Below are 10981 nucleotides of genomic sequence, written 5' to 3' on the forward strand. Positions count from 1 at the left end.
ATTAATAAATGGGGCATTTCGATTATGACGGGTTTGAAGTTACCTTTAACCAAAACTGACCCGCATTTAATTGTTTTCAAAAGTTCATTAAACCCATCAACTGGTTATGTTGATTAAAATCAGTTCAATTATACTGATCATGAATCGGTTAACGGTTAAGTCGTTTTCAAGTTTCATTTAAGGTGAGAAAGGAAATGGAAAAAAAGATGGGAAGGAATTGTTATGTTCATGTGAATGATCTCTTGGAAAGAAATAAGAAGAAAGAAAAAAGAGAAGAATAGTAAGTTGACAAATTGTGAACTCGGGAGAAAAGAAAGAAAAAGAAAAAGAAACCGATTGTTCCCCACGCATAAAAACTCGTACCTTCTCCCATACCCCCGCGTGTCTTGTTTTGAACGAAACAGTCTACAACTTGACCGAATGAGATCAACGGCACGACGACAAGTTGCGTACTTGCCTTCAGCCGCCTTACCTTACTTGTAAACATCTAACGCATCAACAACTCATACATCACGCATCAAAACTTGTACCCTTCATTATCCTCCATAAAACCAAAAACCACCACGTGCTTGTGGCCGGCCAACTATTTCATCGCTGTTGACTTCAAAAGACAAAACCCACCCGCCAACGTAGTTTAATCTTCTTCCATCCAATTTCATTATTAATATATTCTTATTCTTATTCTAATAATATTAATCATTCATTTTGATCTATCTATCTGTAAAGCAAGTTATAAGATCTGTAATAATAATTTTAGCTTCCAATTGCTTACAAAAACCCTAATTATTCTTCGTTCTAGGGCTTGATTATCGATATGGCGGGTGGTGGTGGATTCTTCTCGTCGTTTGTGTCTAATTTCAAGAGTCAAGTTAACTTGTAAGTTTGTTATTGTTATTATTATTATTATTATTATTCAGATTCATTGTGTGTTGATGTTGATTTGACTGATTTGACTTCAATTTTAGCTTCAGTTATGGTGATATGTTATGCAATTGGTTGATTAGGTTTTAATATGATCTATTTGATATTATGGCTACTAGTTATAATTGATCTGTTACAGATCTAAAATGCTTTTGGTTTTAGAGTCATTTGAAATTATGATGTGACTGCATTAGCTGTGTAATTCAGTACTGTATATGTATTTTAGATCTTTGAAATGACTCGTTTAAAGTCAAATGTTGAATTCTTATGCCGTTATGCATAATTGATAGTTTTATGCATCTCTGATTTGTTTTGGTAGTTTGCTTGGTTACGAGGGCCTGGAGGTGATAAATCCGGAAGGTGGGACGGACGATGCTGAAGTTGAAGCATAGAAAGGGAGGTGGAAACAAGAGGTGTGTTAAAGTTTTTGTTTCTTTTTCCAAAGTCTCTTTTGTTTTGTTTTAGGTACTTATGAGGTGTTATTTTTGCTAAAACCGAGATTGCGATTGGTTTTTAATGAATTTTGAAGTTAGATTTACATAGTTTTGAGATTTGTTATATAGTGATTGATTACATCTGCTATGTGTCATTGCTTATTAGCTATGCAGTCGATATCGCCGTATATTGGTGATATATCGGTTATCGGTTTCTTGGTAAAATATCGCTCAAAATATTGGTCAGAATGTCGGTACCGATAATATATCACGGATATTCCCGATATTAGTGTTTTAAGTCTTAAATCAGTTCCTACTTGCTACAATTGTTAGTGTTTTGCAAGTTGTGAAATGTTGATTTCTTAATGGTAGGAGAGTATATTGAATTATTTGTGTCAAATTGCTATATATATATGAATTTTACGTGATCTTAAAATTACTGATATCTCACTATGATAACTGATATCTCAAGTATCGATCCTTGACCGATATCCGATATTTTTATGCATTTACTGATTAGCTTATTAGTTTGTGCATAACCAAATTTCGTTTTCATCGTATATTTTGTTAGTTATATACTTCGTCTTTCATGAAGGGCTCACAATGTGTTATTTGCAGGATCGTGACAGCCACTGGAAAATGATGCAGAAGTATATAGGTGCTGATATCACATCCATGGTTACTCTACCCGTGCTCATTTTTGAGCCAATGACAATGCTGCAGAAAAATGGCAGAGGTATATCCAATATTATAATCTTGATTATAGTCGTGAATTTCGTATAAGTGTTCGAGTTAACTGTAAGTTTCTTTTATTTTGCTAGCTAATGGAATATTCCCACCTGCTAAAGCTAGCAGATGAATGTGAGGATCCACACATGCGAATGGTGTATGCAGGTAAGAATTTCTCACTCATGCAACAGACACACATTTACACGCTCATATTATTAGAAAGTTCATTTTTACTGATGCACAATAGGCATCATTTTCTCACTGCACAAATGCATATAATATAAACTAAAGGTGGCAAAATAGGCAGGTTGAGTAATGTGTCAAAATAGCTCGGTTGGATTGATCCACTAACACCTTTTCCGTCCTTGTTTTTGAAGCTTTTAAATTTTTAGTCTATTTAATATTACAAAAGGCTATATGATTAAGATAACGTTTTATTTTTTTCTTGACAGATCATTGATTTAAGAGGGGTAACAAACATTTTAATGCATTTCCTACAACTGTTGACCTATTTTGTTTCTATTATGGCTAATCTTCTTAAATAGATGCATTTGAATTGACATGTTTCATATAGTGGGTTGGTATTGCCACCTTTGATGTACCTAACAATCCATTAATCCATGTCTATATATTAATGTTTTGTCTGTGGCATATATACGTACATACATTCAATTACTGGGTGTTATTATTGAATTTTTTTTTGGTTACAGCATCTTGGTTTATATCCAATTATTATGCTTTGCAACGTACCTGGAAGCCTTTCAATCCAATTCTTGGTGAAACCTATGAAATGGTTAATCATAATGGAATCACATTTATTGCAGAGCAGGTGAAATTTAAAGTCTTCATATTTTACATAATTTCAAATATCCCACACTTTCAATTTTTGAAGAATTTTCTTGATATGTGGTATCATTTACATTTATTGAATCAAGTATTTTTCTTATGTGTATATCAGGTTTGCCATCATCCCCCAATGAGTGCTGCACATGCTGAAAATGAGCACTTTGTTTATGATGTAACTTCTAAAGTGAAGACCAAGTTTCTTGGCAACTCGGTTGATGTCTATCCTCTTGGAAGGTAAACTTTTGTTTCCCTTTTAATTTTGAAGGAATGTATGATTCAGTCCTTGCCTCTTTTTATTAATCTTTTCCCTTGTATTGGGATAAATTACAATCTTCTATTTCTATATAATTATCTCAAATTATATCAAAAAGATATAATCACATATATTTGCCTAATATACAAATTTTCTGTTAAATTTCAAGAAAATATTTAATGGACCAGTTGACCAATGGGAATATTTTTCTGATTTAAAAACTTTTGGCTACAGAACACGCTTGAAGCTAAAGAAAGATGGAGTAATCCTCGAATTAACGCTCCCTCCCACAAAGGTTAACAACCTAATATTTGGAAGGACATGGGTTGACAACCCAGGAGATTTGGTGTTGACCAACTTGACCACTGGTGACAAAGTTGTTTTATATTTTCAACCGTGTGGTTGGTTTGGGTATGCTCTTCTGACATCACAGTTAACACATTAATAATGTATTTATTTTACTTCTTAGTTTTAATGGAAGTAAATATTTTGTAGTGCTGGTCGCTATGAAGTGGATGGATACGTGTATAATGCTGATGAAGAACCGAAGATACTGATGACAGGCAAATGGAACACAGCTATGAGTTATCAGCCCTGTGATTTGGACGGGGAACCCCTTCCAGGAACCGACCTTAAAGAGGTAACCGATATAACTGATACCGAATTCTTAAAGTTAATGTTCTTCATATTACAAAAAGGCCACTAGTATTTTTGTTTCTGATGATGTTTTTTCAAAGGTTTGGAGAGTTGCTGAGGCTCCAGCAAATGACAAATTTCAGTACACATATTTTGCACATAAAGTTCACAGCTTTGATACCGCACCAACAAATTTATTAGCTTCAGATTCTCGCTTGCGGACAGATAGATACCACTCGAGAAGGGTGACCTGTCTAAAGCTGGCTCAGAAAAGAGCATGTATGCACTTCTCTCTCTCTCTCTCTCTCTCTCTCTCTCTCAAACACACACACACACACACACATTCGGTCATGAATCTAACATGTTGTGTTGGGTTTGATTATAGTCTGGAGGAAAAACAAAGGGCCGAAAAGAGGACTCGTGAGGCCAAGGGTCAAAAATTCATTCCAAGGTGGTTTGACATGACCGAAGAAATTTCCACGACACCTTGGGGTGAGTTGGAGATCTACGAGTACAACGGGAAGTATTCTAAACACAGAGATGCTGTTGGTAATGCAGACACGAATGGTGCTGACGTCACGGAAATTGAATTCAACCCTTGGCAATATGGTAATGTTGCTGAAACTGAGTGAGGTAGATATCTGGCTTACAGATTCATATTTATTTATGTTACTTGTTCTTGCACACCTTGTAATTTTTTTATTGTTTTAAAGTTTTTACTTGCAAGTGAAGCTGAAATGTTGAATTTTGGTTAAGTGGCAATTTGCTTTTGTAATTATATATATATAACAATTTCAAAGATTTTGGTGCATCATAGTTTGTACATGTGGCTGTACAAGATGCTATTGGGTTAGCTGGTGTTTCGTCAGGTGTCCCCTATACGTGTTAATTTTTTGGACTTTCTATACTTTTCAAACCCACTTAATTGACCATACACTTCCACCGTTCAATTCATCTCTATCTCTAGATTTCTTTGTAGCTTCTCAGATGATACTGACGACGCGAGGTAGATTGTTGGTCGTCTTAGACATCGAACTTATACCTTTCTTTTTTTTACACCGATGATCGTTGCCATTAGCCGCGTTGGCGTTGCCGGGTTCCGATTCAGAACCCTTGGTGGCGCCGAACGGCGGTGGTTCACCGTAGTTGTCGTGATTATCCCACTCAACGCCCATTGTTGCCGGGTTTGTGGTGGTGTTTTAGTCGGAGATGCGCTCGATGTTAAAGCCATAGTTTGTGTGGCCAGTTACCATCGTTTCGGTCAATCTACAGTCACTCGGGTCGATTTATGAACTCGGGTGGCAGGGGTTTTAGCCGTTGACAGGATGCTTTCCATAACGTTCGATTTATGGAGGGTAATTGTGATGGGCTTAATTTTGACGTATTTGTTCTTGCTTGCCTTTCTCTTTGGAATTTTCCGGCTAATTTTGGCCACCTTACATGGTGATTCTGGATCACATTGGAAAGTAAGGGCTAATTTGTTTTTTTTATTTCATTGACATTTAAACATCTCCATTATGGCGTGGTGGCTGTCGCATTGTTTGTAGGGGTCAATGGTGAAATTGTTAGTGTATTGTTCCTAAATCAAAATTTTGAGGGAAAAAAGAGCTTCAGGTTGCAAAATAACATGGAACTCAAATTTTCCGCTCCCTAATAAACAGGGTCACAAGTTTCTCTCTCTTTTTTTTTTTTTTTTGTATTTATTGACTTTTAACTCTAATGCATTCAGTTTATTGATTCCGTTTCACTGTATCCGTTTAGAAAGTAATTAGCGTTTCCGTACATCAAACCGATGTTCCCAAATTGGCTTTGGCGTTGCCGGGTTTCGATTCGGAATCCTTGGTAGCGCTGACGGCAGTGATGTGATGTGGTGTGGAAGTTTGCTGATTCGTGTGACTGTAGAAGTTCCAGTTATATGTGATGATTATTACAAAAGTCTCATAAATGACTTTATATACTGAAAAATTTTGATCATTATCATTGCCCGGTTATGATTTGGAACTCTTGGTGCGTTGGGAGTCATGGTGGTCGTAGGTTGTTTATTTGCTGATTGTTGTCTATCGCTTACTGGCTCACGGCTTCATGGCATTATGGTTGTTTGGTCAGATTGGTTGCTATGTGGTATATCGTTTAGTGGGGTCTTTATGGTCACCCTGTGGTCGGTTTGATTGCTATTGGCTATGATGATCATGTATCTGAGCCTATGATGATTATCATCAATCTTTGTCGGGTTCCGATTCAAAACCAGGTAATCATTGGATTAGGCAACAAGTTAGGCCCATAGTGAATAAATTTAGGGTGTCTTCTGCGAATTCTATGAGCTTAAGTCAATTTGTTCATGGTTTCTTCAATTTTAATCAGTTCTTTTGTGGTTAGTATTTAGTAGTACGAGTCTTTTAAGGTTCCTACTTCATGATTACTGCTAATTTGAGTTTTTATATGTCAGTTCAAGGTTTCTGCAAATTTTGTGTTTTTGAAAATGTTCATGTTTATTTAGATTTTGAGTTTGTATAAGGTTGGTTGATGATTACAACTTTTGACCTTTTAAGTTGTTAGTTCATGGTTTTGGAAACCTTTAATTTTAGGATTGTTTATGGTTGTTGCAAATGGGTTTCACATATTGCAAGTTGTGACATGCTATACGCTTTAGATTTTTCGACTAATTATAATTCGTTACGTTCAAATCGACCGCCACCTCCCTCCCCCCAGAACGCGGGGGGTCAAAACACTAGTATTAGTGATATTTGCAACTGTTTTTTTTGAACATTTTTCAAATGGTAGCATCAATTTCATGATGATGATGAATGGTCACACAAATCTTTTCTTGGAACAAAATTTTAAATTTACCATGTCATAAAACCTTGGTAAAAATAGTCGGGTCTGAAAGATTAGGATAAATGTAGTTTAATACTATTGTTGTTGGAAAAATCTGATATAATAATAAAAATCAGTTTAGGATATATGTAGTTTAGGATTAGTATTTGGGTTGTATTATTATTAAAAATCCGATATAATAATACTTAAGTAAAATTTACATTGTAAATTATATACAGATATTGCTATATATTTTTTCCTTTTTCTTTTTCTAACGCGTGACACAGAAAGCTTATATAGAAATTGATTGTAACCATTTTCTTATTAACTAGTTGATTTAAACGCTCAGCATCGGTTTGGTTTGTTCTTGTATTGCCATTCTCTGTAGTAAACAATGTGCGTAAAATAGTATAATTAAAATTTTACATTTTAAAATAATTTAGTTAAATAATAAAATAAGTAATTAAGTTTGGTTCACTCAACCAATGCACAAAAAAAACAAAGTAACTTATATAAAATTTATATCGAAACATGGCTGCTGACTACGGTTTGGACATGTGGTTTGGTTTTTTTTGATGGTTTTTATGTTAAACCGTGAGTGATTTTTTTTATGTTAAACCTTTGATAACGGTTTTTGATAATCGAAAATCAAAACGCACCGAAACAAAAGGCTAGGTTCATGTTTGGTTCATGATTTGGGCTTATAGGGCCTGTGTATATTGCAAAATATATATAACAAAAAATGTTACCAAGGCTTATAAGAGTTCAAGCTAATCTTCATGACATGTAAGACCAAACTTGAAAATAGTCTGTGTATACAACTGCTTAGTTAACAAATAAAGTAATATTTGAAAAAAATAATTTCGTAAAAATTTGAATCAGACATTAATCTTAATTCTTCATCACCCACAATGAAACTTGAAGCAACTGGAGTAAACGGGATAGATACCAATTACAGGTTGTACGTTAGGGTTAGAAACTTAGACCATGTGTAGTCATAAAGCTCCACTACCAGGCATTATGTGTCACGTGTCGTCTAGTCAACGTAATGGTTTTTTACAAAAACAGGCTGTAGTCATAACTCTTCACCCCCAGGCATTATGCGCCACGTGGCGCCCAATCATTATTAATTTTATTTGTTTTTTTAAATACTAAATCATTTAAATAAATTAACATAAAATTAAATACATTAAACTTCCAAATAAAAACTAAATTAAAAAAAATACATCAAATTAAAAAAAATACATAAATAATACTAATAAAACTAAAACTTATTTATATTTTTCTAAAATTTTCGCTCGTCGAGCGGCTTTTAGAGATTGGACTATCGGGTCATCTTCGGATAGCTCGTTTGATAAAACCTCGATGTCTTTGTCCATTTCATTCCTTCTAAGTAGGTCGACGGCGTCCAAATTTACTTGAAGTCGTTGGGTTCCAAGTTCGTGTAAATCTTGGAGTCGAGAGTTCATTAATTTGAATTGGCTTTCCAATTCGGGATTTGAACCCGTTGCCGACGACGAAGCGACCCCTTTCCCCTTTCCTTTGCCTTTGGTTCTTCTACCCCCCGGCCGAGGCATCTCAGTAGTATTCATGGCATCATTATCGCTTAAGTTGAAGTTTCGAGCGTTGGAATGGGGCGTGTCTGGATCAACCGAAGACGATGTTTTAGACTTTTTTTTACGCGGACCACCTTCGGCTTCGGCATCCAACACCATGCCCCATTTTGGGTGAAACCTCAATAGGTCTTTCCAAATGCCAACGTAGTTGAAGGTCCCGCCGACCTTATGTTGAAACTCAGTCAACGCGTTTTCCATGACTTCCGCGTCCGAGACACCGCTACTCCTAGTTCGATTCATCCGAGAGAAAACCGTATGGAAAGCCATGCATTTGGTGTTTATGTCGCCCCATTTCGACAGTAACGAATCTTTTTCTCGACGTGAGTCCCCGCCAAGGTTGTGAAACCTCTCTATAATTTTGTGCCAAAATACCTCCGTTTTTTGATAGTTCGCTAAATAAATAAAAACATTACAAGTTTAATGTTTGTTATAAGAAATTTAAATAAATATATATGTATTTTAAAAACCTACCGCATTTGGCATCTTCCGATATATGGCACCAAACACGAACACATAGTACCCACTCGTCGATACTCCACGGGCTATCACCGTCTTTTTAACCCGAGGTTCGCTGGCGGGCTTCTTTGCGTGTTTTCTCGGACGTCCGCGTTGGCTCGAACCGCCTACGGTCTCCGGGACGGGTTGTGTCTCCGACACGAACTCGACCTCGGGTTGGGTCTCCGGGGCGGGTTAGGAACCCGAACTGGCAAAAATGTTTGTCATTGGGTTTTGGAAACCGGGCACCGCATTTGGCATAGAGTTTTGTAGAAGTGCAATGTACGCGGCCATTTGCGGGTCAATCATATGCGGGACGGGTACGGTTGGTGTCGGGGCGGTAGATTGGTTCAGTTGTGGATTTTAGTTGCCTTGACGGGCATATTGGCCGAAACCGAGAATATTTTGGTTGTTGTTTGGAAACATTTTGGTAGAAATATTTGTGTAAAAGATATAAATTGGTATAGAAGTGGAAGGAATGTGTTAAAAAAAATGAGTTTGGTTTGTTTATATAGTATAAATATAATTAATATATATTTTTTTTAAAAAAAGCCAACGGCTCCAAGACCCCCCAACGGCTATTTTTTTTGATTTGTGTGCCAATATGCGCGTTTTGTATACAACGCAACCAAAATCAAATATCACATAACGCAGGGGGGGGGGGTGTACCCCCCGCATTTTCGTCTAAAACGTTGGTGGCAACGTTGCCACTACGGGTGGTCTTAGAACGATAAATTTTGTAGCAACTAGGGAACATAGGGATGTAATTAAATATATAAAAACAAAAATGTATTTTTAGATTTTACGGTCCAGTCCAGTTTGTTACAGTTTGTCTATGGTGTAACCCGAAAACCAAACCTTTCAATGCCGTATGAAAAAACTTGAAACCAACCCACCGATAGATACAAAAAAAACTAACCATGAAACCCAACCATCGACTAGTTGGGCGGTTTCACAGTTTGAATTGAAACTGAACTATAAACAACCCTAGTTTTGATACAATATAATATATAAATTAGAAATAATGTGCATGCTAGTTTTTTATGCCTGTTTAAATTGAGAAATATTTAAGTGATGCATGTTTATTGAAATATAGTAGAGAACCATTTTTAAAACTAGAAAAAGAATACTACTGTAAAAAGGTTTAGAGGTATAATTGTTAGCGACAATATTAGGTCATGTACAAACATATACATATCGATCATTTAAAGCCATCTCGACTCTGACTCATCGAAAAATTTTACATTTCATCTCTCGATAAAACATGTGATGAGTGTAACGTGAAGTTCATACATGGTGTCAATTTTTTCAAACTTTAAACCATCACAACATGGCCTAGTGTAACATATTTGGCATGCGCAAGAAGGAAAGACAATAAAACTTTGTGTATTTATTTTAATTTTTTATTAGTCAATGTAAATCATACATTGGAGAATTAATATTTGACTTTGAATGTAACATACTGAGTTTTGTAATCAATTATATTATATACTCAATAAAACACGCATATAATTGTATTGGTTACCGTATTTATATTTTGCTTAATTTTTAAACGTTTTAAACGGGTTCTAAGCTAGTATGTTATATTAGACTAAATTGTTTATCAAACTATATTATCTTGGCAATATATATTCATACACACTACAAATTAAGCACACAAATTAAAGTATAACTATGGAAGAAATGGGTTAGAAAAATATAAATGAATATACGGAGGAATGATTTGATATAAAGTAGTAGCCAACAACCCGGACTTTGAATCTATGATCACATCTAGATGTACTAAAAGACGTGTGTTTGCCATTTCAGGGAAATATCGTTATCAATCCATTCTCACTTGCCATTTCTACAAGATTGTAGTTACAAAATTTGTATGTTCTTTAAAGATCTAAAAAACTTCTCTAACATTAATTGCGTGTTTCATATATTTTGGACCACCGTCCTATAAATGTCTTCGGGTCCAACTTTGATTCTCTTTGTCGAATGTATAAACATTTGATAAACACGCTTAAAGCATGATTTCAAGTCACTTCTTAGTTTGTCTTTTGATAATCTTAAAGAGTCAAAAGAGTCGGTCGATTATGCTAGGCGAATTAGTCAAATTACAATATAAAAGTAATGAAATTCGATATTGAAATACTCTAAACTTGACTATAGATCTGATACATATAAGGCTTCATATTGATTCAAAAGAAAAAATCTAAACCATGTTGTTTCATGTTTGAAATTAAAAGAAT

At 35.3% G+C, this 10981-nt stretch overlaps 1 pseudogene across 1 annotated transcript; it reads left to right on the plus strand.

Annotated features, from left to right (window-relative positions):
* Nucleotides 1-689: 689 nt before the first annotated feature.
* On the plus strand, nt 690-4600 carry LOC143572744 (oxysterol-binding protein-related protein 3C-like; annotated as a pseudogene). The gene is made up of 10 exons (XR_013142315.1): nt 690-876; nt 1241-1334; nt 1974-2091; nt 2177-2249; nt 2795-2913; nt 3043-3164; nt 3418-3594; nt 3679-3823; nt 3921-4098; nt 4205-4600. The product of XR_013142315.1 is annotated as an oxysterol-binding protein-related protein 3C-like (transcript).
* Nucleotides 4601-10981: the final 6381 nt, after the last annotated feature.

Source organism: Bidens hawaiensis, unplaced genomic scaffold (assembly GCF_021521415.1).
Source record: "Bidens hawaiensis isolate Kalapana, Puna unplaced genomic scaffold, B.hawaiensis_p1.1 tig00026004_1, whole genome shotgun sequence".
NCBI classification, from domain to species: Eukaryota; Viridiplantae; Streptophyta; class Magnoliopsida; order Asterales; family Asteraceae; genus Bidens; species Bidens hawaiensis.